Source organism: Stenella coeruleoalba, assembly GCF_951394435.1.
Source record: "Stenella coeruleoalba genome assembly, chromosome: 7".
In the NCBI taxonomy this organism is placed as follows: domain Eukaryota; kingdom Metazoa; phylum Chordata; class Mammalia; order Artiodactyla; family Delphinidae; genus Stenella; species Stenella coeruleoalba.
Window position 1 is genome coordinate 53,782,872 of NC_137153.1, and position 25,189 is coordinate 53,808,060.

At 39.9% G+C, this 25,189-nt stretch overlaps 1 protein-coding gene and 1 long non-coding RNA gene across 3 annotated transcripts in view; one reads left to right on the top strand and one right to left on the bottom strand.

The window, feature by feature from the left end:
- Nucleotides 1–471: 471 nt before the first annotated feature.
- LOC307189615 lies at nt 472–24,931 on the bottom strand. 2 transcript variants are annotated; one of them, XR_013829227.1, is made up of 3 exons: nt 24,770–24,931; nt 14,325–14,434; nt 472–603 (listed from the first exon to the last, which is right to left on the bottom strand). It is a non-coding gene; the product is annotated as an uncharacterized lncRNA (long non-coding RNA). The 2 variants fall into 2 exon arrangements; XR_013829228.1 differs by lacking the exon at nt 472–603 and adding an exon at nt 13,053–13,082.
- MLLT3 (MLLT3 super elongation complex subunit) overlaps nt 24,426–25,189 on the top strand; it is a 282,997-nt gene continuing 282,233 nt past the window's right edge. The window contains exon 1 of the mRNA XM_079927815.1: nt 24,426–24,700. The gene's annotated coding sequence lies outside the window, so the exon portion shown is untranslated. The remainder of the gene's footprint in view (nt 24,701–25,189) is intronic.

Here is a 25,189-nt window from a genome sequence, read left to right on the forward strand (position 1 = left end):
TAAAAGAATTCCTTTTAATTTACTTTCATGTGTAATCTGCCATTGTTCCTTCCTTGATTTTGTCAGAATTTAAAAAGAAAAAGCACATAAAAAACCAAACAAGAAACACCCCATTTCTGTTACATAGTTATTCTGTTTGCTAAGAACAGATACATGATAAGTGATGCTATTAGCATTGTTAATTTTAAAAGGTTATTGGGAGACATAGAGGGAGGGGATATGAGGATATATGTAAACATACAGCCAATTCACTTTGTTATACAGCAGAAACTAACACAACACTGTAAAGCAATTATATTCCAATAAAGATGTTAAAAAAAAAATGACTGACAAAAAAATAAAGAGACAAGAAAAGCGGGTAATACAAAAATATATAGGGTTGTTCTATCTACTTACAATCTAATTACAATAGGTGGTTATTATAGACTGACTGACTGTGTCCCTCCTAGGTCCATGTGTTGAGGTCCTGGCCTTCAGTATGATGGTATTAGGACGTGTGGCCTTTGGGGGTGATTAGGTCATGGGGATGGAGCCCTCATCAGCGGGATTAGTGTCCTTACAAGAAGAGACACTAGAAAGCTTTCTTCCTCTGTATCTTCTGACCTACACAGCAAAAACATGGCCATCTGTAAACCAGGCAGAGGATTCTCGGTGGAACCCAGCTGTGCTGGTGCCCTGGTTTTGGACTTCTAGCCTCCAGAACTGTGAGAGGTCAATGTATGTTGTTTAAGCCACCTAGTCCACATTTTTGTGTTGTAGCAGCCTGAGCAGACTAACAACCAAGATACTAGTTATCTGATGCTATTCACATAGTTTCATAGGGAAAACTTATTTTCTTTGAAGTCATTGAATTGATTTAAATAAAGGTTTATCCTTTAGTTTTCTACATTAAAAAAAACGTTTATGTTGACAGCATGGTGACTAGAGGTACTAATACTGTATTGCATATTTGAAAGTTGTTAAGAAAGTAGACCTTAAAAGTCCTCATTACAAGAAAAAAATTTGTAACTGTATGAAGACATAGGTTAACTGGCTTACTGTGGTGATCCTTATACTATCCAAAACTAACGTACAGTTGACTCTTGAACAATGCAGAGGTTAGGAGCACCAACCCTCTGCTCAGTTGAAAAATCCGTGTATAACTTTACAGTCAACCCTCTGTATCCACAGTTTCACATCCTTCAATTCAACCAACCATGGACTGTGTAGTACTCTAGCACAAATTTGTTGGAAAAAATCCTCATATAAGTAGATCCATGCAGTCCAAACCTGTGTTGTTCAAGGGTCAACTGTAAAGTAAAACTAGAAAAAAGAAATGCTATCAAGTATAATGTCCATTGAAAATCAGATCTTTAGAGTGTTTCCAAGTACCTGTGCTTCTGTCATTAAGATCTCCAGGAGCTGACTCTGAGAAGAAGTTCAGGTGGCAAGATATTTATAAGGGATAAACATCTGGCAAAGGTCCGGGGAGGAAGCCAAATTGAGCAGAAGGAAAAGTTGAACACTAATGCTGGCCTGACAAGCCCCCAGTCCACCTGGCCAGGAGCTCAGGAGCTAAAACTACCCTTCAGAATGTTCTTTATAGGGCTTTGGTTGCCTCTCACCCCCTTCTCCTCTGCATTATAGTTATTGGATAGCTTTGCTTCCCTACTTCTCAGAGAAGACCAAGAACATCAAGCCTAACTCTGTCAACTTCCAGTTGCCATCATCTGGCTCCCCAGTTGCACTTTTAATACCACTTGTCTAAGACATGCCAACACTCCCAAACTCATTCCATGAGGTCACCATCACCCTGATACCAAAACCAGACAAAGATGTCACAAAAAAAGAAAACTATAGGCCAATATCACTGATGAACATAGATGCAAAAATCCTCAACAAAATACTAGCAAACAGAATCCAACAGCACATTAAAAGGATCATACACCATGATCAAGTGGGGTTTATCCCAGGAATGCAAGGATTCTTCAATATACGCAAATCAATAAATGTGATACACCATATTAAGAAATTGAAGGATAAAAACTATATGATAATCTCAACAGATGCAGAAGAACCTTTTGACAAAATTCAACACCCAGTTATGATAAAAACTCTCCAGAGAGTAGGCATAGAGGGAACCTTCCTCAACATAATAAAGGCCATATATGATAAACCCACAGCCAACATCGTTCTCAATGGTGAAAAACTGAAAGCATTTCCACTAAGATCAGGAACAAGACAAGGTTGTCCACTCTCACCACTGTTATTCAACATAGTTTTGGAAGTTTTAGCCACAGCAATCAGAGAAGAAAAGGAAATAAAAGGAATCCAAATCAGAAGAGAAGAAGTAAAACTGTCATTGTTTGCAGAAGACATGATACTATACATAGAGAATTGTAAAGATGCCACCAGAAAACTACTAGAGCTAATCAATGAATTTGGTAAAGTTGCAGGATACAAAATTAATGCACAGAAATCTCTGGCATTCCTATACACTAATGATGAAAAATCTGAAAGAGAAATTAAGGAAACACTCCCATAACCATTGCAACAAAAAGAACAAAATACCTAGGAATAAACCTACCTAAGGAGACAAAAGACCCATAGGCAGAAAAATATTAGAAACTGATGAAAGAAATTAAAGATGATACAAACAGATGGAGAGATATACCATGTTCTTGGATTGGAAGAATCAACATTGTGAAAATGACTCTACTACCCAAGCAATCTACAGATTCCATGCAATCCCTATCAAACCACCAATGGCATTTTTCACAGAACTAGAACCAAAAAATTCACAATTTATATGGAAATACAAAAGACCCTGAATAGTCAAAGCAATCTTGAGAAAGAAAAACGGAGCTGGAGAAATCAGACTCCCTGATTTCAGACTATACTACAAAGCTACAGTAATCAAGGCAGTATGGTACTAGCACAAAAACAGAAATATAGAACAATGGAAAAGGATAGAAACCCCAGAGATAAACCAACACACATATGGTCAACTTATCTTTGATAAAGGAGGAAAAAATATACAACGGAGAAAAGACAGCCTCTTCAATAAGTGGTGCTGGAAAAAATGGACAGCTGAATGTAAAAGAATGAAGTTAGAACACTCCCTAACACCATATACAAAAATAAACTCAAAATGGATTAAAGACCTAAAGGTAAAGCCAGACACTATAAAACTCTTAGAGGAAAACATAGGCAGAACACTCTATGACATAAATCACAGCAAGATCCTTTTTGACCCACCTCCTAGAGAAATGGAAATAAAAAGAAAAATAAATAAATGGAACCTAATGAAACTTAAAAGCTTTTGCACAGCAAAGGAAACCATAAACAAGATGAAAAGACAACCCTCAGAATGGGAGAAAATATTTGCAAATGAAGCAACTAACAAAGGATTAATCTCCAAAATATACAAGCAGCTCACGGAGCTCAATATCAGAAAAACAAATAACCCAATTGAAAAGTGAGCAGAAGACTGAAATAGACATTTCTCCAAAGGAGATATATGGATTGCCAAGAAACACATGAAAGGATGCTCAACATCACTAATCATTAGAGAAATGCAAATCAAAACTACAATGAGGGGCTTCCCTGGTGGCGCAGTGGTTGAGAGTCCACCTGCTGATGCAGGGGACACGGGTTCGTGCCCAGGTCCGAGAGGATCCCACATGCCGCGGAGCGGCTAGGCCCGTGAGCCATGGCCGCTGAGCCTGCGCGTCCAGAGCCTGTGCTCTGCAACAGGAGAGGCCACAACAGTGAAAAAAAAAAAAAACAAACTTCAATGAGGTAACACCTCACACCAGTCAGAATGGCCATCATCAAAAAATCTACAAACAATAAATGCTGGAAAGGGTGTGGTTAAAAAGGGAACCCTCCTGCACTGTTGGTGGGAATGTAAATTGATACAGCCACTATGGAGAGCAATATGGAGGTTCCTTAAAAAACTAAAAATAGAACTGCCATATGTCCCAGTAATCCCACTATTGGGCATATACCCTGAGAAAACCATAATTCAAAAAGAGACATAAGGTCATGAAGAACCTGGGGGCAAGACAGGAATAAAGACACAGACCTACTAGAGAATGGACTTGAGGATATGGGGAGGGGGAAGGGTAAGCTGGGACGAAGTGAGAGAGCGGCATGGAGTTATATATACTACCAAAATAGATAGCTAGTGGGAAGCAGCCGCATAGCACAGGGAGATCAGCTCGGTGCTTTGTGACCACCTAGAGGGGTGGGATACGGAGGGTGGGAGCGAGACGTAAGAGGGAGGAGATATGGGGATATATGTATATGTATAGCTGATTCACTTTGTTACACAGTAGAAACTAACACACCATTGTAAAGCAATTATACTCCAATAAAAATGTTAAAAAAGTAAATAACAAAACAAAAAAACCCTAATTTTCTTCCTATATCCCTTAACTTTATTTGATGGCATATTATTCAACACACCATTCAAACAAAAGACTTGTTGTCAACATCTTAGTTCCATCTCCATTTATTTTTACCTCTGAAATAGCTCTCAAATCTTATTTCACCATTCCCATTGTCACTTCCTTGGTCAAATCCTTACCAACCCTTGCCTAGACAGATGCAGTAGCCTAAGTGACCTCCCCAACTCCATCTCACTGCTTTCCAATTCTTTTTCTACACTGCCATCAAAATGACTGCTTCCTTGCATAAAATCCTTCAATGGCTCTTCATCACTGTATTAGTTTGCTAAGGCTGCCGTAACAAAATACTGTAGATTGGGTGTCTTAAACAACACAAATTTATTTTCTCATGGTTCTCGAGGCTAGAAGTCTAGGATCCACGTGTTGGCAGGTCTGGTTTCTTCTGAGGCCTCTCTCTTGACTTGAAGACAGCTGCCTTCTCCCTGTGTCCTAACATGGTCTTTCCCCTATGCACGCACATCCCTGCTATCTTTTTCTGTGTCTAAAGTTCCTCTCCCTATAACTTAATCACCTCTTTAAAGGCCCTAACTTCAAATACAGTCACATTCTGAGGTACTGGGGGTAAGGCTTTCAATATATTAATTTTGAGGGACACAGTGTAGCCCCTACAACAATCAAATACAATTAACAGTGTATTTAGTCGTTATAACATGCTAATGCACTTATAATCTGGCCCTTTCAGCTCTCCAATTTCATCCCTTGCTATTTCTCTGTCACTTTATAGTCCAGGAATTCCAAATTGTGCATAGTTCCCCAAGCATCCAATCTGTTTGCTGCCTCTGTGTCACTTATTCCTTTTGACTAGACCGTCATCCTACTCCCATCTTTGTCACTGGTAAACTTCTGTTTATCCTTCAAACCTTATGCTGAGAATTTTCTGAAATTTCCAAAGCCATATATTAGCAAGTGATTTATTATGTTATTGTGTTGGTCTGATGGAATTTCATTACATTTCTAGTGTAAAGATAGAATTAGGAGCATATCCTTTTTGCTCCATATAAGTGGGCCTATAGACAAAGGAAGTGGTCACAAAACATAAACTCTTGCCCAGGACCTGGGAAAAGAGAAGAAGACATTCAGCACAGGAAGAGTGAAGGACTTCACTTTTCAGCACTCCAGGCAGGGTGAAGGTGAAGGAGTAAGTAGGCCTGGTCTTAGCACACCTTGCCTCCTGGGAGAAACTGGGTCTTGCCTTGTCCATTCAATAGAAGACATTTCTTAGGTACAGGAGAATTTCTTTATTTTTCTAAATTGACATAAATCAGAGATGATCACAGTCATCTTTGGAGGCACCTCCCTTCCCTCATCTCTCAGGCTACTGTCACTGAGCGATGACTTCCTCCTCTGCCATGTGATGCTGTCCAAAGTCCTGGTCCCTCCCTCTAGGAGAAGGTGATCAGGTGGTGCTTGCTCCAGGGATGAGCTGAACGCAGGCTCAGCGGCCATGGCTCACGGGCCCAGCCGCTCCGCGGCATGTGGGATCTTCCCAGACTGGGGCATGAACCCGTGTCCCCTGCATCGGCAGGCGGACTCTCAACCACTGCGCCATCAGGGAAGCCCCATTATATCTTTTAAATAGCTAGCTGATATGTTAATAAACTTGCTGTTCATTTCTGCATGTTAATTTCATGCTCAGCCAACTTAGTGAATTGCCTTATCATCTAGAGTAGTTTTTCAATTGCCTCAAGTATTTCAGGAATGCAACAGCAACACTGATGAGTAATTATCATTTTGCCTCCTCCCTTTCCATTTTTTATACTTCTCAATTCTATCTCCTTTCTAGCTGTAATGGCTACCATCTCCAGTTATGTTGAATATCAGCAACAGTAGATATTTTCATCTAGCTCCCGATTTTAATGGGACATCTTCAGATGCTTCCCATTAATGTGATTCCAGCTTTTGGGTTGAAATAGGTAAATTTTATCAAGTTAAGTGATTGTCCATCTATTACCATCTTAATGGGAGTTTTTTTAAAGAAAGAATTTATGTTACATTTTATAAATACCTCTGTATAGAGATAGAGATGCTATGATTTTTATGTTTTGATCTATTAATATAATCAGTATAGTAACAATTTTCCAATTGTTAATTGCATTCTTGCATTCCTGGAATTAACTCCTCTTCATAATGATGTAGTATTCTTCTAATGAGCTGCTGGAATATATATATATATATATATATATATATATATATACACACACATATATATATTTATACATATATATGTATATATATATTTAGAGAGAGAGAGGGAGAGATTAAATATGGTCGGTATGTAATTTTTTTTTACCTTTGTTATACTGTGGTATTGATATAATCCTCTCTTCATAAAAATTTTGCTTTTCTATGTTCTGCAACATTTTGTATAACAATAGAGATGTCTTTTCCTCAAGAATTTGGTAGAATTCCCTTGTAAAACCATCTCAGCCTTGTGATTTGCAAGGGGCTCGAATAACTGATAATTTTCTCAAATTTTTTTTCATGGTAATTTGTCTGTATGGATTTTTTGAATCTTTTCTGGGCTTAGATTTGTAAATTATAGTTTCCTATGAAGTTATTCATTTCATTCAGATTATTAAATATATTTCCTTACTGTGGTAGATTGTTACACTAATGGCCCCAGCTAATCTGCCTCATGGCATCCATGCCCTTGTTTACTCCCTCCCATACTGACTGGGCTTGGTTAGCTGGCTGATCTGGTGAATGGGATGGGACACCAGCAAATGTGATGCAAACAGAGATTTGTCAGACACGTCACACTGGGGCTCGCCTGGAACACTGCCTCTAGCAGATGAGGAAGCATGGTTGAGTCTCCTTGAGGAGCAAAGACCTCGTGGAAAGAGAGGTCCAGTTATCCCAGCTGACTCTCTGAATGCTGCTGCATGAGTGAGCCCAGTCGTGACCAGAAAACAAAAATCCTCTAGCAAACCCACAGTCATTATTTTAAACCACTAAATTTTTAAAAAATTATTTATTTAATTAGTTTATTTTTGGCTGCATTGGGTCTTCGTTGCTGCGCACGGGCTTTCTCTAGTTGCAGCAAGTGGGGGCTACTCTTTGTTGTGGTGTGTGGGTTTCTCACTGCGGTGGCTTCTCTGTGGAGCATGGGTTCTAGGCATGCGGGCTTCCGTAGTTGTGGCACATAGGCTCAGTAGTTGTGGCACACGGGCTTAGTTGCTCTGCAGCATGTGGGATCTTCCCAGACCAGGACTTGAACCCGTGTCCCCCGCCTTGTCAGGCATTCTTAACCACTGTGCCACCAGGGAAGCCCTAAACCACTAAATTTTAAAGAGTGTGTTGCACTTCCCTTAATGAAATCATTAAGGACCTCTTAGAGAGAGATGATACCCTGTTTTGTCCAAATTGATAATGAACAAAATTCATTTTCATATTAAGGCTATGACATAGCTAGGGCAAGGCAAGACAGTAATAACACATTTCAGGTATATAGTTGTTTTGTGGATCATAAAATGTTTTCATATGCATTATTTATCTCACCAGTTCCCCGCCATAATCCTGAATTACAACTCTTAGGAACATAGAGACTCAGTTGCAAAGCAAGATTTAGAACACAAGTCTACAGACATCCATTCCAGCACTTTTTCTAATTATTATGCCAGGTTCTGTCCTCTATTTTATTCTTATAAATGAAGTATAAAGAGCAGGAAAATGTTTTACTTTGGAAACACAGTAAATAGGTCAAGGATGAAAGAGATTAAAAATTAAATTCTCTTACGGGACACAGTTGCTATTTTCTAGAGTATTCACACTTTATGTTCACTGTCTCATGTAGCCAACAGTTTAACCTACCATTCTTCCTTATAATTACCACATTGAGTTTCTTATCTCTAGAGCTGAGTCTGGAGATGTAAAGTGAATTCTGGCCTGGAGGAACGGATTTGGAAATCAACAGGTGATAATAAAAACGTAGGATTAGATGAGATAATCCAGAAAAAACGTGCTCTAGAAAGAGAATAGAAATAAACCAAGGATGAAAGCCTGGGTGAAAACAATTAGAAGGGTAGTTGGAAGGAGAAAAGTCTAAAGAAGAGAATGAAAAGGAAGAGCAAGAGTGAAAAGAGAAAACCATAAGAAAAATGTGTTATTGAAACGCAGGGAGTCGAGAACCTCAAGAGGCTGTCAACATCAAAGTCTTCAGAGAGAAAAGTAATTATAAAGATTGGAAAGTATCCATTGGAATTAGCAACAAGACCATCACAGGCAAATTTGGCAGGACCGATGTCACTGGATGTAGTGTCTGTTGTGTGCCCAGCAAGCCTTTTCCGCCCTCATCTGGCAACAGATCTGCTTGCCTATCCCCAGGGACAGGCACATGACCTGGACTGTGCCGATCACAGCATCTCCCCTCCCTGGCTGTAAGAGGTAGGCATAGGTTCAATAGTAAGCATCTGACCTACTGGGCCAATCTGAACCTTTGCCTGGGATCTTACTATCTGGAACTAGTGAGGAAAACACCCTTTTTTCTTTTGGATAATAAAAATATTAGAATGAAGTCAAAATACAGAGATATGTAGAGCCGAGAGGTGAGCAACGTGAAAGATTCTGTGAAAGACTCATCTGTGTTTCAGCCAATGGATCCAGTCATCCCTGATGTCAGCCCTGTCTCCTTCTCCTGAAACTTAATTCTCTTGTCTTAATTCTATGAGCTTCCTCAATGTCCTTCCAATAATTTCCACTGCTTCCCTCTTTTATTTTTTTAGTAACAAAAGAATTAAGATTAATAGGTAGAAGTCAGATTGTAATTGGTTTAAAAATGAAAGATATAAAATACCTCAGAATAACCATAATAAGAAATGGACAGGAACGATATAAATAAAACTGCAAAATTTTACTGAAGAACATAAAAGAAGACTTGAATAAATGGGAAGTCCTACCACGTTCCTGGATAACAATGACTATTATAAAGATGTCAGTTCTTCTCAAATTAATTTATAGGTTTAATGCAACTCCAATCAAAATCCAAATAGGATATCTTTTAGAGCTTGAAATGGTGATTTTAAAGTTGATTAGCTAGAAAAAATAGAGAAGAGCCAAGAAAGTTTGAAAAAAGACAATTGATGAAGGGAACAGTGAACACCTACTGGGTGCCCTCCCTGACTTAAAGAATTCAATAGGGATGCCTCTGTAATTGTCTCTCCTGTTCAAAGTGATCTTTGCCTCTGGGCACAGTTGATTGGTCCATGGATATTCTCTCTTTTGCTTAAAGCAACTTTAATAAATTTTTGTTAGTTGTAGCTAAAAAAAAGTATTATATGGATTTTCCCCACAATGTATTAAAGTATATTAAAACAGTACATAAAACAGGGTACTACTAGCATAAATGTGCATAGCATACCTTTGAACAGAATAAATAGCCATAAATAGATACCATTACTTATAAAAATGATGTGAATAACAAAGTTGTTATCACATTGTAATGTGCAAAAGAAAAATTATTCAATAAATTGACAAGCTGTAGTAAGTTAAATATGTCAATTTATTTACAACATATGTTAAAATAAATTCCAGGTGTTAAATGTGAAAAGTGTTCAATGTAAGGTAAACAGAGAAATAGTAAAACATGTACCTGAAACATAATCAATATTTGCCAAAGTCTGATTTAAAAGCTAAAAGAATATTTAGGGAACTATTTAAACTATTTACTTGTTCTTGAGCTGAATGAAGAATTGTCTAAGCATAAAATCAATGGGCTAAATCACAAAGGAATCAAAATCAAAGATTTGACTACATGAAAAATTTAAAAGAAACCATCAAAAACTGAGAAGTAGATTACAAAGTAAAAAATATCTGACAAACAGTGATTAGCAGTTTAAATCAGGAAAACACTGAAACTTCAATGGAAAAAGGTGCAACAACAATGTATAGACAAATCTCAGATGCAGAAGTATAAATGATCGATATATATGTGAAATGATTCACTGTTAGTAGTTACAAAATAAAACATCAATGACATATCACTTTATTCTACCAAAAAAACAAAGACTCTAAAATATATTAAATTTAAGGCTGATGAGGTTGTTTCAAAATAAGCACAGTCATACCCTCCTATTGAGAGTCGAAATTGGTTTGGGGTTTGTTTTTTGGGTGGGGGGAATAATTGGCAACATATATCAAGAACTTTATAAAAGGTCCATAGTCCTTTTCCCAAATTCTCCTTCTAGGAACCTAACCTACTATAATTATTAAAAGCACAAATAGTAGCTCCTGCCGTCAAAAGCATAAATATGTGTGAAAACATAAAGCTGACAGCCAGAGGGAAAGGGGAGGGAGGAAGGTGGGAGTGGCATTAAGCCCCTGGTTCTAGTCCTTGAGGTTCCTATAACACTCCTGGTTCATCAGGACCAGCCTGTGTCCTGATCGAGTGTATTGCAGTAAACTGATCGTTTTTCGGTTTCTCTCTTTGTTTCTCTGTCTCTGTCTGTCTCTGTTTCTCTCTCTCTCTCCCTCCCTCCCTCCCTCCCTCTCTTTCTCTCTCTCTCTCTCTATATATATATACATATACACATATATTTCCCGCCCCCTCCCTTTTGCCTGCTTTTTGCCTAATCCTGCTGCGATTCAGATCTCTGTTTAGACATCACTTTTTAATCAAGAAGCCCTGTTAGTTGCTGGTATGGGGCTTTGGCTAAAAAATTTTGTTATGGTTATCTTAGCTTGGGAAAATGGAGAAAGAAAATCCATGTTGAACATGTTTTGATTTGGAATATACTGTTTTGGGTAAGTGAATTAGAGATAATATTTTACTGGTCAGCAAGACCTGGTCACAAAATGTTTTCATTCCTAACATTAAATATTGTTACCGTTAAGTTAGCTGTAACAGCAAATCAGTAACATTTAAGCTCTAGCTCCTCTAAGTGGTTCTCAGGATTAAATATAAATAAGCTCATATTTATTTTTAGTTAACTAATTTTTAAATAAATTACATGCAGTAAAGTACACACATCTTAGTGTAGTGTACAGTTTATGAGTTTGACAATTGTATATACCTGGGAAACTAACACCCCAATTGGGATGTAGAATTTTTCCATTACCCCAGATAGTTCCTTTGTGCCTTTTTAGTTAATCCCTCCATGAGGCAGCTGCTGTTCTGATTTCTATCACAATCCATTAGTTTTACATGTTCTTGAATGTCAAGGAAGTAGAATCATATAGCACACACTCTTATATGTTTGACTTCTTTTTTTGAGATTCATCCATGTTGTTGTATATGTGAGTAGTTCATCCTTTTTTCTTACCAGTTTTCCAGTGTAGCATATATACAACTTGTTTATCCATTTTATCAACTCTTATGTTGGTAGATTTATAGATTTCCTGTTTATGGCCATTATAAACATTCCCTGAGATTTCTTTTTGTAAACATATGTTTCCATGTTTCAAATTTAATTAAAAACCTAGAAGTTGAATAGCTGGATCATAGAATAGGTGTATTTTTGTCTCTGTTGGAAACTGCTAAACAGTTTTCCAAAGTGTTGGTAAGATTTTACATTCTAACTAGAAATGTATGCAAGTTCTAGTTACTCCACATCCACACCAAAATCTGATGTTGTCGGTCCTTTTAATGTTTGCCATTTTGGAAGTATGAAATGGTATCTCATTGTAGTTTTAATCTGTGTCGTCCTGAAGACTAAGGATGTTGAGCACCTTTTCTAGGTTTCTATTCTGGAGTCCTTAGGGTGTGGTCTTCATTCTCATTCTTACAAAATGGCTGCAGGGGCTCTAACTGTCACTCTGAATTGTAGGCTGAAGAAAGAACAAAGGATCCAGGTCCTGAAGTCATGCCTCTGTTGAGTCTTTCCCAGAAGCCCTGTTTACTGGCTTCTGCTTACATCTCATTGGTCAGAATTATGTCACATGGTCACTCCAATCTGCAAGGAAGGTTGGGAAAGCCTCCCCTTTTAAAAGTGAGTGTTCTGGGTATCTACTGCTGTGCAACAAACCAACTCAAAACTTAGTGGCTTAAAACAAAAACGTGTTTCTCTCACAAATATGACAATTGGACAAAGCTCAGCAGAAATGGCCTGTTTCTACTCTCCCTGACATCCATACAACAGCAGTTGTTGCTGGCTTTTGGCCAAGAAGACTCACACAGTTGGAACTGTGGTTAGAACACCTACACATGACCTTTTCATGTGGCTGCTTGGCTTCCCACACCATAATGGCTGAGCCCCAAGGGTGAGGGTCCCAAGAGAGACTTAGGTGGAAACCATATTGACTTTTATGACTTAGGCCTGGAAGTCACACAGCATCACTTGTGCTGTTCTCTATTCATTGTGGCAAACACAAAAGACTGCTCAGGTTACAGGGGAGGGGAAATAGAGTCTACATCGTAATGTAAGGGTGGCAGGTTCTGGAAGAGAATGTAGGATCAAAATATTGGTGTGGCCATTGGGGGAAGTATCTGTTACAGCTGGGCATGTTACTTGCCCCCATCCAAAGTGGGGTTCTCTTAACAGAAAAGATGTGGTAAATAGATATTGGGTAAGCAAAGTGAGTTTCTGTCATGTTCTTTACATATATCACATTATAATTGTTTGCTTTGCCACTAGACTATAATCTTCATGAGGGAGCAGCCAGGTTTGTCTGTCTTGCCAATTATTGATTCCTTGTGGCCTAAAGGAAAAAAGAGGTATTCGGGAAATATTTGTCAATGAATGATTATTAAATAAAAATATGGAGAGATTATCTGTTTTAGAAAATAAACTGTGATGCAAGCATTGGGAAAGAATGAAAAGATGGACATCTTAAAAGTCAATAACCTACAAAAAGTCTAATAAACATATATGCTAAGGATTAAAATAAATTTTCTCATTCCACCTTTTAAAATAGATCACAAAACAAAATATTGCCTTCTCAATTAGAAATCTGTGCATGAATAAATGGCTGTCTGATTACTATGTGGAAAGAAGTATCTCTTAAAAAAGGATAAAGCATGCTTTGGGGAGATGATCAAGGACTTCTAGCCAGTCCGTGTGATTTTTGTTTATATTTTTTCAAATTGATTTAGAATACCCAACCGCTGGCCATGATTTGCTACCGCTGGGGACAGCTTGGAGACTGCAACCTCCCTAACCCTTCCTGGATCGGTACTGAGGTCAAGAACTTGCTCGTTGGGTAAGCTTTCTCTTCTTCATCCTTAAATACATTGTTGGCTCAAGTGGCTTAAAATTTTTTCTGACTTATTTTTTTTGATATGTTTAAATCTTTTTATTGTTTTTATAGTCTTATAATCCCTTTCCAGGAGATCTTCAAAGTTCTTTTTTTATTTTGCTAGTCCATTTAAAAACTAGTTTACCATTAACCATGATCTTGCTTGGTACATTCCTTAGGACTCTGTGTGACAAACATTCTCCTGCTGCAATCTTTTTTTTTTTTTTTTTGCGGTACGCGGGCCTCTCACTGTTGCGGCCTCTCCCGTTGCGGAGCACAGGCTCCGGACGCGCAGGCCCAGCGGCCATGGCTCACGGGCCCAGCTGCTCCGCAGCATGTGGGATCTTCCCGGACCTGGGCACGAACCCGTGTCCCCTGCATCAGCAGGTGGACTCTCAACCACTGCGCCACCAGGGAAGCCCGCTGCGATCTAATCATGTTAGTCCTCTGCTTGGATTATTTCAGTGGCTTCCCATCAGCACAGAAAAATTTATACTTCTTAGCATGACATACAAGGCCCTTCAGGAGCTGACTCCTCATCTCCCACCCCTGTGCTCCCCTCAGACTGCTGGCCACACCGTGCCCCCTCCTGTCTGTGCCTCCCCACCGCCTCCCCGCCTAGTGTCTTTCCAGGCTGAGGGAAGAATATCTGTTCAGTGTTTCCTCCAGTTTCCCTGCCCCTTGTCCACGGGGAAAAACTCTTACCTTTCAGTCTCATCTGAAGCGTTAACTCCTTGTGGACCCCGTTCCTGAGCTCCCCTCACAGATTGGGTGCATTTTCTTTGTCTTGGTCTCCATATATAATCTGAATTAAACTGAAAACAAAAAAAAATAAAAAATCTTTTCTTCATAGCAAGCAGTTTTACACATAATCTCGGTGGAATAAACCAAGCACCATAGTTTCTTTCAATGGCATTTATTAGTCTTTCCTCTTCCCATATCTTTTTTGTAGGAGTAGGGAGGTACCAGGGGGAGAAAGGCATCCTCCTCCTTTGTCGGCTCCTTTTGTACTTAGTATTGGCCAAAGAAGGAGCAGACAGGTGCAGAATGGGGATGCTCCTCATGGAAAGCCAAAGTGGAAGAGGTCACTCCTTCTTGGAGTGGCTTCTGAAAGATTTATCCACCCAGCTGGGTGCAGGTGTGATTTGGGAGGTGATAGAAGCAGCTTGGACGCAGGCCCTGCTGATACACTTCCTATCTTCTTCCTGGCTTCCCATCTTCTATCTGCCTCCTTCACCAGCTTTTAGGGTATCCTTCCCCACCTGCCCAGGGGACAACCCACCCATCTTCTCTGTCCTCTGGGAACCCTGCCTTGATAGGGGTTCCTTTTTAGTGTGGTGCTGCCACAACAAAGCTGTTATGATGATTGAAGGGAAAAGGCCAACAGACAGACAACAGAAGGTTTGTTTAACATCCACGGATACAGAAACTTACAGAAACAGTCAGACAAAGCAGGAAACAACATAGGGCGCTTATAGTTGGATTTACAGACTTTTCAGCTTCCCTATTGTGCCCATTGTGAAGAGTGAGACATCTCTTCCATTCTCACAGGGAATTTCCAATCTTCCCTCTGCCTGATTTTCTGGAGACGGCAATTGTCATGTCTGCTCTCCAGCTGCAAGCAATTGATGCAAATTAACCTCAGCACATTCTGGAGTGTTTATTGGGAGACCAAGTGAGCCGATTTTCCCAGTAGACAATCTTATAACAGCCCAGATTTCAGGTTTGCTTTTGTTCGGTCCATTTCTATGCGTGGTGTTTCCAGACTTATTAGGGTTATCCCTGCATCATTGTGAGGGACATAGCATGTTAGTAGCAAGGAGTCTGGAGGTCAGATCGCCAGGGCTTGAATTTTAGGGTGACCATTCATCCTGGTTTTCCCAGGACTGAAGAGTTCCATGGAGATGCAGGACTTGTCAGTGGACACTTCTGGGCAAACCAGACAGTGGGTCACCCTAGGCCTTTGCTACTTACTAGCTGTGTGAACTAACTTCCACAAAGTATTTAACCTCTCAGGGCCTCAGATTGCTCAGGCCTAGAATGGAGGTAATAATAATATCCTAACATCATGGAAGTATTATTTGGGTTAAAAAGTTAATATTTGTAAAGTGCTTATAACAGTTTCTGGCATACATAAGTGTTCATTAAATTAAAAAATTAAGAAAGACATAATTTTCCCCTGGGCAAAATCTCAGTGTCCGTGTATTGCTTGTATTTTCTGCCATTATTTTAGGGACGCACAACAGTGAGTTTCTCATTTCCCTGCATTTGCATATACACATAGAAACATTCTAACTAATCAATTTTTTACTGTCAGATTTTCACATGTAACAATACATACTCAAAAACAACATTTTCATAGTAATGTTGAATGACAAAATGATATTATGTAAAGTGATGTGAATAATAAAGAAGGACCGCTGATTGTGAAGAATGTCCTCCAAACCCCTGACCCTCTTTCCCTTCTACGCTCTTGCTATTTTGAACAAAGCCCCATTATAGTAATTACTGTATTGTATTAGAATTGTATGTCTATTACCACAGGAGAGAGGATGTGCAAGGGGTAGCGCGAGCACAAAGGGAGTGCCTGCACTGCAGCTGACAGAAGGGAAGGAAAAGACAGCGTGGTCAGGGGGCTGTTAACACCGGAAGTGAGAGACCCAGTGATCAGCAGACCCTAACCCGTCAGTATAGCCACACTCCTCCAATGGAGGGGAGTGGCTAATCTAATCTAGATTCTAGAGAAGGCAATAGGAAGTGTTCACTCCCAGAGTCCACCAAAATGAAAAAGATGGATGGATTAGGTATTTTTTCTCGCTGCTCACAGCCTTTTGTCTAAGAAACCCCGCCTTTAAAATATTTGTTAATGGACTTCCCTGGTGGCGCAGTGGTTAAAAATCCACCTGCCAGTGCAGGGGACACGGGTTCGAGTCCTGGTCCGAGAAAATCCCACATGCTGCAGAGCAACTAAGCCCGTGTGCCACAACTACCGAGCCTGCGCTCTAGAGCCCAGGAGCCACAACTACTGAGCCCGCGTGCCACAGCTACTAAGCCCGTGTGTTGGAGCCTGTGCTCCGCAACAAGAGAAGCCACCGCAATGAGAAGCCCACGCACCACAGAGTAGCCCCTGCTCGCCGCAACTAGAGAAAGCCCGCACGCAGCAACAAAGACCTGACACAGACATAAATAATAAATTTATAAAAAATAAATAAATAAAAGAAGAGTTTTCATATTTAAAAAAATTTTTTTTAATAAAATAACAAGATCTTTAGGTTTTACTTGAACCCCTTGAAAAGGATCCATAGATACCCAGTACTTCTTAAAATCCTTCCTTCTCTGACTGTTCTACTCAGCGAGGCAGCCCAGCCCTGATCTCCCTAAACCCTGTACCCAGTTCTTCATTCCACTACTTTCACTCACAAATCTAGGGGCATTTGTTCCTACTCCACTTTTCCTTATTATACAAACCGACTTAGTTGCTTGGCTAAAGTGTTGCCACCTCCTAAAAATATTCTTATGTTCTATATCCGTTCTGTCCTTCCAATTTGCTACCACCATTGTGGTTTCTGAGCACTTGAGACATGGCTAATCCAATTTGAAATATATATACACCAAACTTCAAAGACATAGTATGAAAAAAGGATGTAAAATATCTCATTAATTTTTCTATTGACTGCATATTAAAGTGATAATATTTTGGGTTAAAAAATACATTATTAAAATTAATTTCATGTTTCTTTTTCCTTTTGAAAATGTATCCACTAAAACATTAAAAATTACATATGTGGCTCACATTACATTTCTATTGGACAGTATAGTTTCAGATCAGGGGTCAGCAAACTTTTTCTGTAAAGGGCTTGGTGAAAAATATTTAAGGCTTTGTGGGCCATATGGTCTCTGTCACAACTACTCCATTCTGCCCTTGTAGCATAAAAGCAGCCATAGATAATATATAAACTAAAGAGCTCCACTGTGTTTCAATAAAACTTTATTTATAGACACTGAAATTTGAATTTCAAACAATTTTCACATGTCATGAAATATTCTTTAACATCTCTATTTATTTAGCAATATAAAAGCTTTTTTTTTTTTTAAGCTCAGAAGGTTTGAAACCTGATTGGTCTCCTGTTGGCCATAGCTTGCCCACCATAGATTAACTACATCTGTTCTATGTCAACAATGTGATCCTAGGGATAAGACTATCTTCGCTACCCCAGAAAAGGCCTCAAGGACTAGGCTGGTTGAATAAATGGGTGAAATTCAGACGGCAGAACTCTAGGTAACCAGAGGAGGATAATCTAGTCTAATGGGGCAGCCTGGACTCAGTGTCAACTGAGTTGATGGTCAGATATGTGAGCCTTGGGTGGCTAGATCTTCTGATTTTTTTTTACCAAGAGAAACAGGCGATTCAGATTTTATGGAAAATTTTCCAATTACTAGTTTTTCCCCCCCACTTCTTTTTTTCTTTTTTTTTTTTTTACATATTGCAGTATAGTTGCTTTACAATGGTGTGTTAGTTTCTGCTTTACAATAAAGTAAATCAGTTATACATTTATATATGTTCCCGTATCTCTTCCCTCTTGCGTCTCCCTCCCTCCCACGCTCCCTATCTCATCACTCCAGGCAGTCACAAAGCACCAAGCTGATCTCCCTGTGCTATGCGGCTACTTCCCACTAGCTACCTACCTTATATTTGGTAGTGTATATATGTCCATGCCTCTCTCTCGCTTTGTCACAGCTTACCCTTCCCCTCTCCATATCCTCAGGTCCGTTCTCCAGTAGGTCTGTGTCTTTATTCCTGTCTTACTCCTAGGTTCTTCATGACATTATTTTTTTTCTTAAATTCCACATATATGTGTTAACATACGGTATTTGTCTTTCTCTTTCTGACTTACTTCACTCTGTATGACAGACTCTAGGTCTATCCACCTTATTAAAAATAGCTCAATTTCATTTCCTTTTATGGCTGAGTAATATTCCATTGCATATATGTGCCACATCTTCTTTATCCATTCATACGATGATGGACACTTAGGTTGTTTCCACCTCCAGGCTATTGTAAATAGAGTTGCAATGAACATTTTGGTACATGACTCTTTTTGAATTATGGTTTTATCAGGGTATATGCCCAGTAGTGGGATTACTGGGTCATATGGTAGTCCTATTTGTAGTTTTTTAAGGAACCTCCATACTGTTCTCCACAGTGGTTGTATCACTTTACATTCCCACCAACAGTGCAAGAGGGTTCCCTTTTCTCCACACCCTCTCCAGCATTTATTGTTTGTAGATTTTTTGATGATGGCCATTCTGACTGGTGTGAAATGATATCTCATTGTAGTTTTGATTTGCATTTCTCTAATGATTAATGATGTTGAGCATTCTTTCATGTGTTTCTTGGCAGTGTGTATATCTTCTTTGGAGAAATATCTATTTAGGTCTTCTGCCCATTTTTGGATTGGGTTGTTTGTTTTTTTGTTATTGAGCTGCATGAGCTGCTTATAAATTTTGGAGATTAATCCTTTGTCAGTTGCTTCATTTGCAAATATTTTCTCCCATTCTGAGGGTTGTCTTTTGGTCTTGTTTATGGTTTCCTTTGCTGTGCAAAAGCTTTGAAGTTTCATTAGGTCCCATTTGTTTATTTTTGTTTTTATTTCCATTTCTCTAGGAGGTGGGTCAAAAAGGATCTTGCTGTGATGTATGTCATAGAGTGTTCTGCCTATGTTTTCCTCTAAGAGTTTGATAGTTTCTGGCCTTACATTTAGGTCTTTAATCCATTTTGAGCTTATTTTTGTGTATGGTGTTAGGGAGTGATCTAATCTCATACTTTTACATGTACCTGTCCAGTTTTCCCAGAACCACTTATTAAACAGGCTGTCCTTTCTCCGCTGTACATCCCTGCCTCCTTTATCAAAGATACGGTGACCATATGTGCGTGGGTTTAACTCTGGGCTTTCTATCCTGTTCCATTGATCTATCTTTCTGTTTTTGTGCCAGTACCACATTGTCTTGATTACTGTAGCTTTGTAGTATAGTCTGAAGTCAGGGAGCCTGATTCATCCAGCTCCGTTTTTCGTTCTCAAGATTGCTTTGGCTATTCGGAGTCTTTTGTGTTTCCATACAAATTGTGAAATTTTTTGTTCTAGTTCTGTGAAAAATGCCAGTGGTAGTTTGATAGGGATTGCATTGAATCTGCAGATTGCTTTGGGTAGTAGAGTCATTTTCACAATGTTGATTCTTCCAATCCAAGAACATGGTATATCTCTCCATCTACTTGTATCATCTTTAATTTCTTTCATCAGTCTCTTATAATTTTCTGCATATAGGTCTTTGGTCTTCTTAGGTAGGTTCATTCCTAGATATTTTATTCTTTTTGTTGCAATGGTAAATGGGAGTGTTTTCTTGATTTCACTTTCAGATTTTTCATCATTAGTATATAGGAATGCCAGAGATTTCTGTGCATTAATTTTGTATCCTGCTACTTTACCAAATTCATTGATTAGCTCTAGTAGTTCTCTGGTAGCATCTTTAGGATTCTCTATGTATAGTATCATGTCATCTGCAAACAGTGACAGCTTTACTTCTTCTTTTCCGATTTGGATTCCTTTTATTTCCTTTTCTTCTCTGATTGCTGTGGCTAAAACTTCCAAAACTATGTTGAATAAGAGTGGTGAGAGTGGGCAACCTTATCTTGTTCCTGATCTTAGTGGAAATGCTTTCAGTTTTTCACCATTGAGGACGATGTTGGCTGTGGGTTTGTCATATATGGCCTTTATTATGTTGAGGAAAGTTCCCTCTATGCCTACTTTTTGCAGGGTTTTTAACATAAATGGGTGTTGAATTTTGTCGAAAGCTTTCTCTGCATCTATTCAAATGATCATATGGTTTTTCTCCTTCAGCTTGTTAATATGGTATATCACGTTGATTGATTTGTGTATATTGAAGAATCCTTGCATTCCTGGAATAAACCCCACTTGATCATGGTGTATGATCCTTTTAATGTGCTGTTGGATTCTGTTTGCTAGTATTTTGTTGAGGATTTTTGCATGTATGTTCAGCAGTGATATTGGCCTGTAGTTTTCTTTCTTGGTGACATCCTTGTCTGGTTTTGGTATCAGGGTGATGGTGGCCTCTTAGAATGAGTTTGGCAGTGTTCCTCCCTCTGCTATATTTTGGAAGAGTTTGAGAAGGATAGGTGTTAGCTCTTCTCTAAATGTTTGATAGAATTTGCCTGTGAAGCCATCTGGTCCTGGGCTTTGTTTGTTGGAAGATTTTTAATCACAGTTTCAATTTCAGTGCTTGTGATTGGTCTCTTTATATTTTCTATTTCTTCCTGATTCAGTCTTGGCAGGTTGTGCTTTTCTAAGAATTTGTCCATTTCTTCCAGGTTGTCCATTTTATTGTCATAGAGTTGCTTGTAGTAATCTCTCATGATCTTTTGTATTTCTGCAGTGTCAGTTGTTACTTCTCCTTTTTCATTTCTAATTCTATTGATTTGAGTCTTCTCCCTTTTCTTCTTGATGAGTCTGGCTAATGGTTTACCAATTTTGTTTATCTTGTCAAAGAACCAGCTTTTAGTTTTATTGATCTTTGCTATCGTTTCCTTCATTTCTTTTTCATTTATTCCTGATCTGATTTTTATGATTTCTCTCCTTCTGCTAACTTTGGGGTTTTTTTGTTCTTCTTTCTCTAATTGCTTTAGGTGCAAGGTTAGGTTGTTTATTCGAGATGTTTCCTGTTTCTTCAGTAGGATTGTATTGCTATAAACTTCCCTCTTAGAACTGCTTTTGCTGCAACCCATATATTTTGGGTTGTCGTGTCTCCATTGTCATTTGTTTCTAGGTATTTTTTGATTTCCTCTTTGATTTCTTCAGTGATCACTTCGTTATTAAGTAATGTATTGTTTAGCCTCTATGTGTTTGTATTTTTTACAGATCTTTTCCTGTAATTGATATCTAGTCTCATAGCGTTGTGGTTGGAAAAGATACTTGATACAATTTCAATTTTCTTAAATTTACCAAGGCTTGATTTGTGACCCAAGATATGATCTATCCTGGAGAATGTTCCATGAGCACTTGAGAAAAATGTGTATTCTGTTGTTTTTGGATGGAATGTCCTATAAATATCCATGAAGTCCATCTTGTTTAATGTATCATTTAAAGCCTGTGTTTCCTTATTTATTTTCATTTTGGATGATCTGTCCATGGTGAAAGTGGGGTGTTAAAGTCCCCTACCATGAATGTGTTACTGTCGATTTCCCCTTTTATGGCTGTTAGTATTTGCCTTATGTATTGAGGTGCTCCTATGTTGGGTGCATAAATATTTGCAATTGTTATATCTTCTTCTTGGATCGATCCCTTGATCATTATGTAGTGTCCTTCTTTGTCTCTTCTAATATTCTTTATTTTAAAGTCTATTTTGTCTGATATGAGAATTGCTACTCCAGCTTTCTTTTGGTTTCCACTTGCATGAAATATCTTTTTCCATCCCCTCACTTTCAGTCTGTATGTGTCTCTAGGTCTGAAGTGGGTCTCTTGTAGACAGCAAATATATGGGTGTGGTTTTTGTATCCATTCAGCCAATCTGTGTCTTTTGGTGGGAGCATTTAGTCCATTTACATTTAAGGTAATTATAGATATGTATGTTCCTATTCCCACTTTCTTAACTGTTTTGGGTTCGTTATTGTAGGTCTTTTCCTTCTCTTGTGTTTCTTGCCTAGAGAAGTTACTTCAGCAGTTGTTGTAAAGCTGGTTTGGTGGTGCTGAACTCTCTCAGCTTTTGTCTGTAAAGGTTTTAATTTCTCCATCAAATCTGAATGAGATCCTTGCTGGGTAGACTAATCTTGGTTGCAGGTTTTTCTCCTTCATCACTTTAACTATGTCCTGCCACTCCCTTCTGGCTTGCAGAGTTTCTGCTGAAAGATCAGCTGTTAACCTTATGGGGATTCCCTTGTGTATTATTTGTTGTTTTTCCCTTGCTGCTTTTAATATGTTTTCTTTGTATTTAATTTTGACAGTTTGATTAATATGTGTCTTGGCATGTTTCTCCTTGGATTTATCCTGTATGGTACTCTCTGTGCTTCCTGGACTTGATTAACTATTTCCTTTCCCATATTAGGGAAGTTTTCAACTATAATCTCTTCAAATATTTTCTCAGTCCCTTTCTTTTTCTCTTCTTCTTCTGGAACCCCTATAATTCGAATGTTGGTGCATTTATTGTTGTCCCAGAGGTCTCTGAGACTCTCCTCAGTTCTTTTCATTCTTTTTTCTTTATTCTGCTCTGCAGTAGTTATTTCCACTATTTTATCTTCCAGCTCACTTATCCATTCTTCTGCCTCAGTTATTCTGCTATTGATCCCATCTAGAGTATTTTTAATTTCATTTATTGTGTTGTTCATCGTTGTTTGTTTCATCTTTAGTTCTTCTAGGTCCTTGTTAAATGTTTCTTGCATTTTCTCTATTCTATTTCCAAGATTTTGGATCATCTTTACTATCATTATTCTGAATTCTTTTTCATGTAGACTGCCTGTTTCCTCTTCATTTGTTAGGTCTGGTGGGTTTTTATCTTGCTCCTTCATCTGCTGTGTGTTCCTCTGTCTTCTCATTTTGCTTATCTTACTGTGTTTGGGGTCTCCTTTTTGCAGGCTGCAGGTTCATAGTTCCTGTTGTTTTTGGTGTCTGTCCCCAGTGGCTAAGGTTGGTTCAGTGGGTTGTGTAGGCTTCCTGGTGGAGGGGACTACTGCCTGTGTTCTGGTGGATGAGGCTGGATCTTGTCTTTCTGGTGGGCAGGTCCACGTCTGGTAGTGTGTTTTGGGGTGTCTGTGAACTTATTATGATTTTAGGTAGCCTCTCTGCTAATGGGTGGGGTTGTGTTCCTGTCTTGCTAGTTGTTTGGCATAGGATGTCCAGCACTGTAGCTTGCTGGTGGTTGAGTGAAGCTGGGTGCTGGTGTTGAGATGGAGATCTCTGGGAGATTTTCGCCGTTTGATATTATGTGGAGCTGGGAGGTCTCTTGTGGACCAGTGTCCTGAAGTTGGCTCTCCCACCTCAGAGGCACAGCACTGACTCCTGGCTGCAGTACCAAGAGCCTTTCGTCCACATGGCTCCTCAATTTGGGATGATTCGTTGTCTATTCATGTATTCCACAGATGCAGGGTACATCAAGTTGATTGTTGAGCTTTAGTCCTCTGCTTCTGAGTCTGCTGGGAGAGATTTCCCTTTCTCTTTGTTCTCACAGCTCCCAGGGGCTCAGCTTTGGATTTGGCCCCACTTCTGCGTGTAGGTCGCCAGAGCGCGTCAGTACTTCGCTCAGACAGGACGGGGTTAAAGGAGCCACTGCTTCGGTGACTCTGGCTCACTCAGGCCGGAGGGGAGGGAGGGGCACGGAATGTGGGGCGGGCCTGCGGCAGCAGAGGCCATGACGTTGCCCCGGCTTGAGGCGTGTCGTGCGTTCTCCCAGGTAAGTTGTCCCTGGATCCCAGGACCCTGGCAGTGGCGGGCTGCACAGGCTCCCCGGACGGGGGGTGTGGAGAGTGACCTGTGCTCGCACACAGGCTTCTTGGTGGCGGCAGCAGCAGCCTTAGCGTCTCATGCCCGTCTCTGGGGTCAGCGCTTTTAGCCGCGGCTCGCGCCCGTCTCTGGAGCTCCTTTAAGCAGCGCTCTTAATCCCCTCTCTTCGCGCACCAGGAAACAAAGAGGGAAGAAAAAGTCTCTTGCCTCTTCGGCAGGTCCAGACTTTTACCCGGACTCCCTCCCGCCTAGCTGTGGCGCACTAACCCCCTGCAGGCTGTGTTCACGCAGCTAACCCCAGTCCTCTCCCGGCGCTCCGACCGAAGCCCAAGCCTCAACTCCCAGCCCCACCCTTCCCGGCGGGTGAGCAGACAAGCCTCTCGGGCTGGTGAGTGCCGGTCGGCCCTAATCCTCTGTGCGGGAATCTCGCCCCTTTGCCCTCCGCACCCCTGTGGCTGCGCTCGCCTCCGTGGCTCTGAAGCTTCCCCCCCGCACTGCCACCCGCAGTCTCCGCCCGCGAAGGGGCTTCCTAGTGTGTGGAAACCGGTCCTTCACAGCTCCCTCCCACCGGCGCAGGTACCGTCCCTATTCTTTTGTCTCTGTTTTTTCTTTTGCCCTACCCAGGTACGTGGGGGCGTTTCTTGCCTTTTGGGAGGTCTGAGGTCTTCTGCCAGCGTTCAGTAGGTGTTCTGTAGGAGTTGTTCCACATGTAGTGTATTTCTGGCGTATCTGTGGGGAGGAAGGCGATCTCCGCGTCTTACTCTTCCGCCATCTTCCTGGAAGCCTCCCCCCAACTTCGTATGTAATTCCCCCATCACGGTTTTATTGTTTGTGAAAACATATTCTTTCCTGAAAAATGGATTTTACATGACTAGTAGATGAGAAGTGACATGGCTCAAACAAGGCCCAATTTTTATTTTAGTTTTACCGTGACTGTTTCACAGAGAATGAGTACTTAGAAAACTGTGTGTGTTCACTGAAGGAAAAAAAAAAACTCCCAACATGAAAACTGACTTGGGGCCTTAAAAAATACTGCTTTCACCTTTGGTTTAACAGTTATTTGGG